The sequence below is a fragment of the Canis lupus genome, chromosome 34 (genome assembly GCF_011100685.1).
Source record: "Canis lupus familiaris isolate Mischka breed German Shepherd chromosome 34, alternate assembly UU_Cfam_GSD_1.0, whole genome shotgun sequence".
NCBI classification, from domain to species: Eukaryota; Metazoa; Chordata; class Mammalia; order Carnivora; family Canidae; genus Canis; species Canis lupus.
In genome coordinates, this window is record NC_049255.1 from 39,615,037 (window position 1) to 39,629,360 (window position 14,324).

At 36.6% G+C, this 14,324-nt stretch overlaps 1 protein-coding gene across 4 annotated transcripts in view; it reads left to right on the forward strand.

Annotated features, from left to right (window-relative positions):
- NAALADL2 (N-acetylated alpha-linked acidic dipeptidase like 2) overlaps positions 1-14,324 on the forward strand; it is a 1,187,116-nt gene that overhangs the window by 919,309 nt on the left and 253,483 nt on the right. The gene's annotated exons all lie outside the window — the stretch shown is intronic.

Sequence of the window (14,324 nt, forward strand, 5' to 3'; positions counted from 1 at the left end):
ATTGGCCCCCGCCACCCCCCCCAAAGCCCTCCTGAGCCCCTTGGCCTGTACTGTCATAGCACTTAGAGCGTTCTCTATAATGTCCTTGCTACGGTGTTCGCTGCCAGTCTTTCCCCTGTAAAATACGAGGCTCATGAAGATGTGGAGGGATGGTTGTCTGTTGTGGTTACTGATGGTTTTCTGGAATCTAAAATAGTGCCTGGTACATAGTAAGCTCTCCAATAATTGTTCTATGAATGAATGAAGTGTAATTTTCTTCCCTTCCCTTCCCACCCATCCTCTCCCCTCGCCTCCCTTCTCCTCCCCTCTCCTCTTCTTCTTTTGGCCCATCTGAGGTACTATTTAGAGAACTAAGCAAATTTTGCGCTTCCTCCTACAAGTGCCTCCATCCCAGTTGTGATCACCAGTCCTCAGGGTGTCCATTCAGTCTTTATATCAAGATCATTCTCGGCAGCTACCTTCTCTGACACGCATAATAGCCTATGAAGTCCATAAAGATAAAGCCCCTTTCTGGAATCTACACCACATCTCATTATCAATTTGCAAAATTAGTTACACAACATCTACTTAAATAAATTTTAATATTATCTATACACCATTTAGATTAAATAACACCATTTAACCTAAAGATGCATTTTAATAGAAAAGTTCACTTGGGAGTTGGGTGTATGTAGCAGGGAAAGTGTCTAATCCAGATATGGCGAATAGTTTCTTGGCGCCACATTCCTGGAATTGTTGGAAATATGTATTTTGGTATTATTTCCTTTACCCTTTATCAAAATAGTCTATCAAATACCTCTGTAGTCTGGGAGAGATTGGCACCAATTTAAGTGGAAGTGTTAATAGGCCAAAGCAAAGCAAACACGGCTGAAATGGAAATGCCAAAAGGAAAAAGTGACATGATAAAACTGACCTTATTGAAATGGAAAATGGCATAATGTTTAATAGCATGAGGGGCTGAGATCTCCACTTGTCAGAAAAAACATTGCTCTTCACCGAAATACTTCAACTTTTAATTCTACATCAAAGATGATTCTTTGAACCTTTGGTGGTGTAATTAGTGATTTCTTTCATTACTCTCCCAAACGAAATTGAACGAAGATGGCGGGCAGGCGTACTATGAATTAGAGAACAAGCATGAATTATTAGTTTGGAGATCGAGCCTTTCTTCACACTCGTGTTCAATCTGGCCACAATCCAGAATGTGTAGACAATATGAAGACTGCCTAGCATCCTATTCTTCGAGCACGCTTTGTGAAATATGCTAATTATTACTTAGAAAATAGTTTCTATGCTAGGTATACCATTTGACTGCTGTGTGTCTACATGCCACATTGGCACACGTCTGCATTCATCTATGTGTAAATAACTCCTAAAAATGATTATCCTTGGGATCCCTGGGTGGCTCAGCGGTTTAGCGCCTGCCTTTGGCCCAGGGCGTGATCCTGGAGACCCAGGATTGAGTCCCGCATCGGGCTCCCTGCAGGGAGCATGCTTCTCCCTCTGCCTGTGTCTCTGCCTCTCTCTCTGTGTCTCTCATGGATAAATAAATACAATCTTAAAAAAAAGATTATCCTTGAATTTGAATCTAAAAACCTTCTCATAAAACTAACGGGTTAATGAGCAATAGTTGTGGAGGGTTTTCTTTTCTCTCTTTCACATGTTCTAATTTTACAGATCTTAGGGCAGAGAAACTGGTCCCATTGTAAGTTTATTTAGGTACCTTTGAGACAGAGAGTGTGTCTTCTCCACAGAATATCTTTATATTGATAAACTATTGGAAAAGAGTACAATAAAACACATTTTATGAAGCTTTTTTTGTACTTAGACCAACCCCCCTGCCAGGGCATCTCTTGCTTGGATAGAGAAAGCTGGGAGACTTAATCACGTAGACTAACACTGCAGTTGGCTACAAGCAGGTTACATAATGAAGGGCCAATCTGAATTTCTGGTAATAATGGCTATTGGCCTGGGAATAAAATAATTAAGGGATTTCTCTGTGTATTTCCTCCATGGCTATGGTGGGTGGAGATTAGAAGACCAGGATCCTCTTTGTAGCATCTAGAGGGAAAATAATATTTTTTTATATTTATGATATCATTGAGGAAGGATGAAAACTATATTTATTGAAGTGATCTGATTTAATAGACACATGTTTAAATTAACTTTAAAATTCTAATAAAATTAAGATTGTCATAAAAAGACATTACAAAATGTTTAGAAAAAATATATTAAGGAAATATTTTGAAAAGTCACCTAGTGCGAGTATATATATATATATATATATATATATATATATATATACATATATATAATATATTTATATCATATTATATATATATTTATATAAATAAATTACCCTTCTTATCTCAAGGAAGAGTGGATGCTAGTTAGAGAAGAATAATGGAAACCAAGCCACATAATCTTATATTGGTTTACAGACTAAGTGAAAATAGTTAAAATTGTCATATAACAGTCACAGATATCTATAGGTATGGAGCTTGTTTTTATTATTCATTCATTTTCCAGACGACCAGAAAGGGAAAAAAAAACATCAAAGATGAACAAGGAAGGCAGAAATCATTGTAATTTAGGGAAGCCCAGGTGGCTCAGCAGTTAAGCTTCTGCCTTCGGCCCAGGGCGTGACCCCAGGGTCCCAGGATCGAGTCCCACGTCGGGCTCCCTACAGGGAGCCTGCTTCTCCCTCTGCCTCTCTCTCTCTCTCTCTCTCTCTCTCTATTTCTCTTTCTCTGTGTCTCTCATGAATAAATAAATGAAATCTTTAAAAAAAATAATTCACATTTAAAAGACAAAGCCCTAAATTAGTTGTTGGCATATGAAATTCAAAAAGCTGGATAATACAGGATAGCACTTTTCATTTCTGGATCACTGATCTGAATCCAGCAGATGTCATGTCATCAGGGACCAAAAGCCATTACCATGGTGTCTTGTGTGAAATAAGGTCATTCTTACAGTTCTTTTCTAATAATAGAAATGGCTATGCATACTATGAGTTATTGAAAGTAATCTGGGTATGGAAATTTGTTGAAGAAAAATAATGAGGTTAGATAGAATAAACCAGCCTCCTATTCCATTTCAACTTCAAATATAACATTTCTTTTGTAAATGGAACATTGTTCTTTTTGAAACTATCATAAGACAGTGTGATAGTCTCTAAATTACGTAAGAGATGGTTGTGATTCTCACCCTTTATCCGCTCCCCTTCTTTTAGGGCCTTAACACCCAGGTTTTTCCCAGCTGGACATTCCCTTCCATTCTCAGCCAGGTGGTATGTATGGGCTTGCCCTGACGCTCACCCCGAGGGTGGGCCCTGGTTGTCTCAATCCAGTCACTGCAACCCATTTCTATGTCCACAGTAGTCAGTTCATGGATGGACACATTATACAAACAGATCAACGAGGCAGTAAGGAATGGGCTACCTTTGAGGAAACCAGAGATTTTTCTCTTTCCTTTGGTGCCGACCGGGAAAGGCCACCCTTCTTCCTCTTGAAAATGTGTGGCAAAACTGTTAGAGGCCATTTTACTGCCATAATAGAGATGCAAGGAGGCATTAGTGTGGAGTCTGAGAGGAAGGCCTGAGCATGGAAAGGAGGACAGAGAGAGGGGAATTAGGTGCTTGATGATAACGTTTAAGTTGCTGGATCAATTATTGTCTGTTTTTAGACTTTTCGTTAGGGAAGTGATAAATTCCTCTCATTGTTTTAGTCGGATCTTTCTTTTATATGGGGAGTGCTATCAGAAATAGGATGGCAACCATGATAGACCCTGTATGTGACTGTGGGTGAACCGAAAACGAGATGGAGGACCCTGAAGACCCCTGCCCTCCACCAAACAGGAGGGTAGGCAGTCCTTGTTGGATCATAGCCGAATAGCTGGGTAAAGCATCGCCTTGTATTTAGGGATTCAAACCAGGACTTCACAGTTAAGGTACTCGACAGAGAATGATCCCAAATGTTGTCATATGATGGCTACATCTTATAGCCTTCAGAACAGTTTATTTGACATAGAGACAAAGTTCCTTTGGGAGTATAATTGAACATAAAAATGAACAGACTTTTTGGAAGTAATGGAATCCTTTTCCAGCAGCAGCATTTTGACCAATCTGCCCAATATGTGAGAACATTTCATAGTGCCGCTGCCTGGCATCCGGGAATGCCACACTTCCTTCTTTCCAATCCTTGACCTCCCCCCTTCCCATTTACTCTGGAAGCTCCAGATAGTTTTCCAATCAATTTCTTTTTACTGAAAGTAACCAGAGTATATTTCTGTGGCTTGTGGGCTAAGAAATCTAAGTGATTAAAGTGCATTTCACCCATTATTTTTTTCATCATTCTTAATCTAAATCATTTTATTTTTATTTTTATTTTTTAATCTAAATCATTTTAAAAATAACTTTTACATACCTGCTTACATATACATCGTTAAATTGGTCCTTATTTTATTTTTTTTAAATTATTTATTTATTTATTTATGATAGGCACACAGTGAGAGAGAGAGAGGCAGAGACACAGGCAGAGGGAGAAGCAGGCTCCATGCACTGGGATCCCGACGTGGGACTTGATCCTGGGTCTCCAGGATCGCACCCTGGGCCAAAGGCAGGCGCTAAACTGCTGTGCCACCCAGGGATCCCTTGGTCCTTATTTTAAAAGAAGATTATTAACTTCAAGAGTTACATAATCCTTATTGCTAATATATTATTTTCCCAAAATCTTCTTTGTCTTATTAGTGTGATTTTATTTTTACAACCAGGCTGATTTACTTCCTGGTTGATTTGCAAAGCTTCCATATGACCTCCATTACAATTGGAAGGTACTTGATTGTCCATCCATTCCGACCCCCACTTAATGTGGAAGCTGAGAGAACTTGAGGCCTAAGGTCTCATAATTAATGATGACCATTGACCTCCAGGCTCAAAAATCATTGTATTTCTACTTTCCTATATGGGTAAGATTAATCACTTTTTGGAGGAAGAATCACCTCCCTGGGATCAATTATTTTATTAGCAAAGGAAAAAATATTGGACAAGCAAGTGAATCTGCAATTCAGTTCAATACAATATTATTTGTTATATTGGAGCCACAAAATTATTAAATTCCAGTATATTCATAGGGGAAAAAACGTTAAGTTCGTCTCTGAAAATGTTTCTTTAAAAGAATAAGCTTTTCTCACTGGACATTTATTGAGTGCTTACCATCTACCAGGTGAATAAGTTGCAGTTTCTGCTCCAAAGTGGAAGAAGTGGGTTGAGTTTACTTAATAAAAGCAGAAATTCGAGAAAAGAGACTAAAAATGACCTTTAATTCAAATTTTCATGGTGTGTGTGTGTGCGTGTGCATAGAATAAGAGAGCATTGTCCCTGGATAATACAAAGTTTTTCCTTGATACCAAATTAGTTTTCTTACCAATAAAGGAAGAGAAAGATTAACATTCACCAAGTTGATTCCATTCAGTGGAAACTAAAAAGGTTAAAAAGAAGAAAAGGTTTTCCCCTATTATTCTTGACTCTCCCCTTGTTGTAGCAGCCTCATTACTTCTTTGCAGGAAGTAGTGCTCCATGCTTTTCAGTGACTAATGCAACTCACACCATATTGGTGATTTGTTTAAGAAATTGATCTTCTTCTCAATTTTACCTGCTTTTTCCTCCCACTAATAATCTGTATGGAGAAATACATATAAGGCATGCTATTATCCTCGGAATATACCCCCTCCTGTAGAGAAACACACAGAAGACCCAGCTCTGTGAAAGAACACTTAGACTGTACCCCCTCCATTTATTTCCTCAAGTACATTTATATACTTAGATGTTTCAAATATCTTTGAAGCAAAATTATAAGTTTAGAAATTCCCTATTGCTTTTTAGAGATTCTTGGGAATCGACACTTTAACAAAATCTCCCTTGACTGATAATGATGTATTCCACAATTTGATAGACTTATTTATTATTTATTTATTTATTTATTTATTTATTTATTATTTTTTATTTATTATTCATTTTGGCTTAGCCACTTTTTTTTTTTAGCCACTTTTTAAAAAGGTGATATGTACACACATATAAATAAACGTGTATTGCTATTATGTATATATTAATTAATACGCCCTGAGTGAGAAAAGCAGCAAAAAGAATTCATGCAAGTTTCCTACGTGGATTTTAAAAACAGTTGTCGGACTATGGAGTGGGGGCAGAAAACCGTCTAAGGGGTCACACAGGGCATGTTTTAGTCTTTGTGGGCCTTGTGGTCTCTGGCACTGCTATTGTACGTTGCCAAGACAGCAGCTCTAGACAATAAAGGAATGGGTATGGCTGTGTTCAAACTAGACCTTATTTACAAACACAGGTGGTGGGCTGCTTGGCTTGGCGGCCCTAGTTTGCTGACTCTTGCTTTGGGATGTGAAGAGTTTTTTCCTGAAGGTATCAAATTCACAAGAGCATAAGTAACAGCCAAAAAGGTCAGCACAAGGTTGTAGGCATTATTTGAGATCTCTGAAGCAGAAGCCTGTTAAATGGAGGAATCCTGTGCTGCACTGCACCCCGCCGCCGCCCCAGCCAGGACTTGGGAGTGTCTGAAGGTGCTTGACACCAATCTCGGTGTGAAATGCAAGTGATTATGTACGTTTCCACCGTCTACCTGCTAGAGAAACAGTTGAAGAGGCTCAGAAGGAACCTCGACCTTATGGTTCATTAAAGAGGAAAAATAATCTCTCCATCACAAGCATGGGATGATCCAGGGAGATGCCTGGAGCAGAGCTCGTCCATAGCATGTCCGTTGATACCACCTTTGCAAAGTGGGAGGACTTTAGCCTGGAAATAGAACAAGTATTATCTCTTACATCATGAGGAGGATACCCGAAAAAGGAAAATTCAGGTGGAAATTGAAAATTGTTTTGGTGAATGAAAGAACTCTTTCCATTAATTTCTTCAAACGCTCTGAAAACTGTTAAGTTACACTTCCCTGATCCGAGATTTATCAGCGTATTTAAATGTCATCCAAGAAAATAGTGGCAGGAGACATTTCTGTATTCCTGGAGAAGCAGGCGATAGATAATTTCAGAAAGTCCCTTCTGCTTCTAAGATTTCACACTTGTGGAAGATATCTCGCTTCTTAGCACACTTACACAATGAGGAAATATCACCAATCACGTAGTAGTGGGTCTTAACCTTCATAAGGTTGCAGTAGTAGTAGGAGGTTCACATGTAAAACAAACCTATATCCAAACAGTGGGCTTTTTATACCAAAATGACTGAAAGTGATTGAAAAGAAACATCAGTATGCTCTTTGTCAGACTAATATCTTTGGTTCAGTGTTCTAGCTATTATAATATTATTATAATGTATATTTTTTTACCACATTACAAATTGATATTTCTGTTTTCAAGGAGAAAACTTACCTACTCCAGAAGTATCTCATAGATCTAATTCGCTCCCTCTCTCTCTCCTTCCCTCCCTCCCTCTCTGTCACTTTCTAAGTAAAAATGAGAATTTTAATAGGAAGGATGGTGCTTGAGTGCGCCCCATAGTTACATTATTCCAGTTTTATAAGTTGGCCTTGCCCAAAATATGAGGGGACAAAATTTTCTCCTCTGTTTGGGTGATACATTTAGACAAAAAAAATATTGGGGAAAATTATTGGCAATCCCATTATGTGACACTGAGAGTTTTATTTTTGATCTAGAAAGAATATGACGAAATCAAAGTATTGGAAAACATTTGAGCTTAAATGTAATAGAAGTAATCATAAAGGACACCATTAACTCATCTTGCTCTAGATAATGAGATGAAATTAAGAATAATAAAATTAAGCCTAATGATGGAGAAAATATTTCCCGATGCCCTTAGAAATAAAGCCTTAATTAGCTGGAATCTTGGAGTATGAAGTGTTCTGGTAATTTAATTTTCTGAATAGTGGAAAGTAAACAGAAAAATCCTTTAATACATAGCCATTTTGTTGCAGAGTTCCTAAAATAACCAAGTATTTCTCTTGCCTTAGTAAGTATAAATTACCAAAAATAATTTAGTTTTATGGTTCTCGAAGGTCATTTCAGAAAATTATCTTTCCCTTCTCTAAACTCGTTTTATCGGAAACCCTTACGTAGCATTGATCATGGTCAGCCTTGTGACACATGTAGTATTTCTCCTGCTAGTCTATGAATGTCTTGAGCCTAGGGACTGTATCTTTTTCTTCATTTAGCCCCTTAATAGACAACACAATACCTCCTAAGTGATACATGCCCTATAAATATTGAATTGGATCATTACAAATTTCAGTTATGACTCTGTGAGATTATAGGTTCAGAAATTGCCCGTTGCTTATAAGAACATGTCAAAAATGATCATGGTTAATTATAGACTTTGGCTACTCAAAAATCTAATTTTAGGTCTGCTCTATTAAATAATACCCAAACCATAGGTTCTGAGACAATTTAAAAAAAGATACTATAGATAATGTCCAGGAGCCTACAAAAACAAATATCATTTGCCAGTCTGCCACCATGTACGGCTCAAGAAGAAGGAAAAGACTTTGTTAGTTTAGTTATTTTCCATAAGAAGCATCTGTTACATATATGCATTAGAAGCTCAGATAAACAGAGTGAAGAAAATAATTTATCAATCCAACTGCCATTAAAATATTAGTGTATAAACTTTTAGATTAGTTACTAAGATATCTATGTGTCTTTGTATTTATATTGACATCTCTCTATACTATATAATAAATCATCTTACAAAATGCAATTTCTTCATTTTAAATATTTAATTTTTCTCACTATATACAAATACAATTCATTATGACCATTTTTAATGACTGAACTATATCCCAACCTATAGATATATCATGTATTATCTGACCAATTTCATATTTTTGTATATTTTACTTGTTTCCAATTTTCATTTTCATAAACACTCTCATATATAAATCACTATATATATATATGTATATACATATATATATAATTTCTCCCTGACCCAGGTAAAATGCTTGCAAGTAGAATAGCTAGTAAAAGATATAGCTATTTAAGACTTTTTTGATATATGTTGTCTTCCTGAAAGACATATTGATTTATAATGTTACCAATAAGAGAAGGTATTTCCCAAAACTTTTTATCAAATTGAAAAGTATCTTATTCGATCGATTGATAGGATGCAGTATCTCATTGTTCTATATGTCCCTCTTTGATCATTAATTAATTTGAAGTTATTTTCATTTTCATTGTATCTTATCTGGATTTCATCCATGGAAAACTCCCTTTTCCATTTTGTTATTAATGTACTTGTCTTACATTCTTACATAAAAGCTTATTACTTTTTGAAGTACATAAGTTTTAAATTTTCATGTAGTTGAGCTTTCTTTTTCCCTTATAAAATTCTAACTTTAGGGTTAAGCTTTGTAAACCCCTTTTCACTGTCCTATGTTTAAAACTTACTCCAAATGTATACTTTTAGTTATTTTATGCTCTCATTCATATGAAATTTGCTTCGTCGTATTACAGAATTCTTTTCCACTTCGCCAGTAAACTGATTAGCGATGGACAAGGCCCTCTAAGCTCACTGCAGCATGAAGATCCTTGTAGAGCAAAATTTCCCATCTGTTGGGCGATGCCATCCGCCATCCTACGCTGTACCTGGGTGACCTGAGTGGCCAGGGAGAGTATACAGCTGTCGGTACTGTAGGTACCAAATGTAGGCAAATGGTCTCCAAATGCAGGCAACCACCAACATTTATGACAGTGATGCAAATATTACCACTTTCTTAAATGTACAGCATAATATCGGAAATGGTCAAGAATCACTTTGGCTAAACAATATAACGAGAATAATTTGTAAATGAATATACTACAAAAAATCTCAGTAAGGATGTCTTTGATGTCCTCAGCAAGGTTACTCATCACCTAGAATGGGTTCACCACACAAGATCATATTTGGACCTCTGATGAAGCGATGTCATACTTAAAAAAGTCCAAGTATCAGACTTGACGTGACTTGTTTCACGCAGGCTGTGTACTATGAATTTTTCAGAAGAATTTCCAGGCTAAAATTATCTTTTGAGCTTTGAGCTGAAAAAAAAAAATGCTGCCTCTTAATGTTGGATAATACTGTTTATCTCTTACGGTTGAACTCTACATCAAAAGTTTTTGCTTCCACAACTCCTTTTAGTTCAGCATGATTGGCCTCAATTGCTGCTCATTCTTTAGTATATGGAATAGTCAATCAGGCGGCTCCCTGAAATGTGCTAAAATGAAGCCCTTGAAGTTGAATTTGGAGCTTTGAGAAACAGGATACTTTTCATCTGCATTCTCACTTTTTATCATTGTCCTTAAAATGTCTTAGAAAGAAAAGAAGACGTTACGACGTATGGAGTATAAAATGCTGATCAGGTAAGATGGTAAATGCCATTCAAAGGGAAAAAATGAAACCCACATAATGAATGCTGATTGTGCACGTTTGATAGTTGTGCCAACACACCAGTGCCTTCGGGAAGGAAGGAGTATTCCGAAGGAAGCCTGACTAGTGGCTGTATTACCATAATCATTCCAAGCATTCGAAGAATGGCCACATAAATTTAAACATAAATGTGAATTGTAAAAGCACAGATATGAATATCCACACGTGTTCACACCCAGTTATAAATTATATACTCTCATCATACTTACATATCTGAATGGATGTAGACATATAAGCAGATTGCCGTATTAATGTCATTATACAACACTGAAATGACACTTTCAAAAGGAAAGATGGCATGGGAGGAAGACTATCTAGTCTCCTTTATTTCATCATTAAACATGTTTGTTTTTTTCTTCTACATGACTAGTATCTTGAACCTATGATTCGTTCTTTGATCGAAAACATATTTCTGCTCTTACAACCACTAAATATGTTGTAGGTAGGATTTTGTTTATATGGGAAATAAACTCATGATATATTCTTAAAATAAAAAAATCATTTTATAGCACATTGATAACATATGTATATATGTTAACACATACAGTTTATACACATATACATTTTGCATATATTCACATCCATATGGGTATGCATTCATAAATGTTAATAACTAAATGTTGTGTGTGCACTTAAATGATAACAGTAGGGCTGTGGGGTTATTGATGACTTACTTCCTATTTCAGACTCTCCTCTATTTTCTCAATTTTAGTAGTAAAGACGTTAATTTTAAAATCAGAAACACAATGAAGCTATTTCTATGTTATAAAAAAATAAAAAAGAAGAGCTAATCTTTATAGCAGCCTCATATTTGTATTATTTGGATTCAGTTTCCCTTAAAAACAAGATTGACGTGGTCAGAACTATAACAAAACAGATTGTTTAATGCTATGAGAATGTAGGGACAATCTCAGTGGTGGAGTCTCTGCCTTCAGCTCAGGGCGTGACCCTGGGGTCCCGGGATCGAGTCCCACGTCAGGCTCCCTGTGTGGAGCCTGCTTCTCCCTCTGCCTGTGTCTCTGCCTTTCTCTCTGTGTCTCTCATGAATAAAACAATAAACATTTTTTTAAATGCTATGAGAATATAGTCCACCCTTAGGGAAACATAACCAGGTGAAACATCCGTCTGCGAGACAAGTTGACCGTTTACTGCTCAAGATCATCAAACTCCATTCCCACATTACACAGCTCAGCAGAAACCAAGGTGGCTTATCCATTTGATGGTGTCCTTCTTAGCATTCATTTTTTTATTTATTATTTTTTATAAAATTTCAGTTTAAACATTAAACCTAAAAGCTGCATGGCTAAACAGAAGAGAGCACACTTAACTTTGGTCTCCATAGCATTTCCCTGACAGACCATTCATTTTATGTATGCTTCTCCCTAATAACCAATACATGTAGTAGTCACCAGTATAACAAATGCGATTGATTTTCAATGACAAATATTGTCATTATGTAGCTTTGCGTCTTTTATTGGAAGCTCCGTAACAAATTATTGCCAATAATATCAAATTATTTGTGATATTAGGCAGATAAATAATAGATAAATAGATACACACACAGAGTGAAAATTGTATAATCTATTGAGTTATGATCTATTGCATGATCTCTTCAGTTTCCTAGGAGTTGGAAGCTCAGATATAAATTTTTGGAATAAGTAAGTTAGCAAGATGGATTTCTTGGTACAACTTCCTCTCTCTTTTATATAATATAAAATGCTTATAAAAATTTTGTTACAAGTATTAGATACTTCTTTTTTAAAGATTTATTTATTCACTTAGAGAGAGAGAGAGAGAGAGAGAGGGTGGTGTGGAGGGGCAGAGAGAGAGGGAGAGAAAATCTCAAGCAGACTCCACACTGAGCGTGGAGCTTGACGTGGAGCTCGATTTCACAACCCTGATGTCTCCACCCGCGCTGAAACCAAGAGTCAGACACTCAACCGACTACACCACTCAGGTTTTAATACTTCTTATAGACAAAGTAAACAACGCATAGAAACTCATAGAAATTAAAAATTATTTACAACTCCATTATTTTGGAAATCATCTGTTTAGTCCAAGTATGCATACATGTGTATTTTGCTTTTCATAAATCCTTTACCTACTATACATAGTTTCTAATAAGCTAATTTCTATCTGCCATATTAAATATCTCCCCATGTTATTAATTTGTGTCCTGTAATTGGTAACATATATATATTTTAGAGTATTTGAATCATTTTAATTATTTCTATCCCTTTGGGTGATACATAACCTTATGTACGTGTCTTGAGGCATGTATCGGCTGATTCTAGCACTTAGAGTGGTAGAGTAGCTCTGCCTTTCTGTTTTTAGCTATTTAATACGGCGTAAGTTTTTAAAACAAGCCTGTAGCTTTAGAAAATGGAAGAAATTATAAATTCCTTGTATGACCTTGATCCCTAGTGACACTTACTAAAGTCCGACAGCTCCACGATCACAGGCCAGAGGTGAATGGAAGGTCAGTTTCTTTATTTCTAGGTACCAGCGTTGCCTCAGAGCGCAGCATAGGTTTAGTAGGTCCCAAATATACTTTTTACTCCATGGAGAAAACATACAGGAAGGATGTTGCAAATTGATACTCCTGCGAGCAGAGAAGTGGCGCTAAGTCCTCTCGGCCTTACCCACAGGCCATCTTCACTGACTAGCCTCCCTCCTTAAGTACCATGGGCCTATGGTCCACCGACACAGCTGTCAGGTATCACAGGCCTTCATACCTGTGTCTGTGGTTTCTTCTCACCATGGAATTTTTGAGGCCATGGAATGTAATAGATTCTTCTTTGTTGGTCTGCCTTTTCCATGGCAGGAGGCCTCTGATATGCCACTAATATTATTGCTGGAAAGGTATGGCTTATTTTTCCAAAGTCTTTATTTTGACAAGATAGGCAACATTTCATCTCATGAAGTCTACTGTCATCCTGGGGCAATCTAGAACAATCGCTAACTAAGCCTGCTGCATGGCATCAACCCAGGATTTTCCAGTGGCTGCTCTTCTCTCATAGATCCTACGTAGGAGCCATTCCCTATCTTTTTAAATCTTAGTTTATTTTTGTATCTCACAGGAACACATCTAAGAATAGCTTCAAAAGAAAGGATGCAATAGGACACATTTATTGGACTTCCCAATGTCTAAACATTTTTTATTTTGCTCCTACCTGTAACTCTTAGTTTGATTTCATATACAACCTAGCTTTAAAATTCTGTTCGGTCAAAATTTCGAAGACATTTCTTCCTTATCCCTTGGATTTCAGTATTCTTGATTAGACTACAGGGTTATTCTGATTGTTTTTCTATTAAAAATAAACTTATTTTGCTTTTAAGATCTTATAGCATGTTTGTCTCTGACATTCTTAAATTGAGTGTTGCTTCATGAGGATTACTTTGGCAAATATTGGATGAAACAACTGCAGTGCCCTTGTAGGCATGTCCTTCATTTCTGGTGAATTTCTCTGCAAATTTTGATGCTTTTCTCTATTTCCCCAGTTCTTCTATCTGAAACTCCTCCTACTTGGCTCTGAGAAACTTAGGTTGCTTCTCTAACTCATATTATTTTGTTCATATAGACCGTCTCTATGTCATCTTTAAAAATCTGATTTCTGGGAGACAACCTCTCCTCATCCGTAAGAACTTCTTTTGAAATTCCTCGTGTTGACTTCTTCAGATTATTATTATTTTTTTTCATAATGTATTCTCCTCTCTCTCTCTTTGTTTCTCTCTTTCTTTTAATTCAAACCCAATACCTTTTTAGTTGTTGTTCTTTGATCTCTCTAAAGATACTGATTATCTTTTTTGATAATGTCTTCTGGTCCATACAGTCCTGGTGTTTCCCTTTTCTTATGTTTCTGTTAAT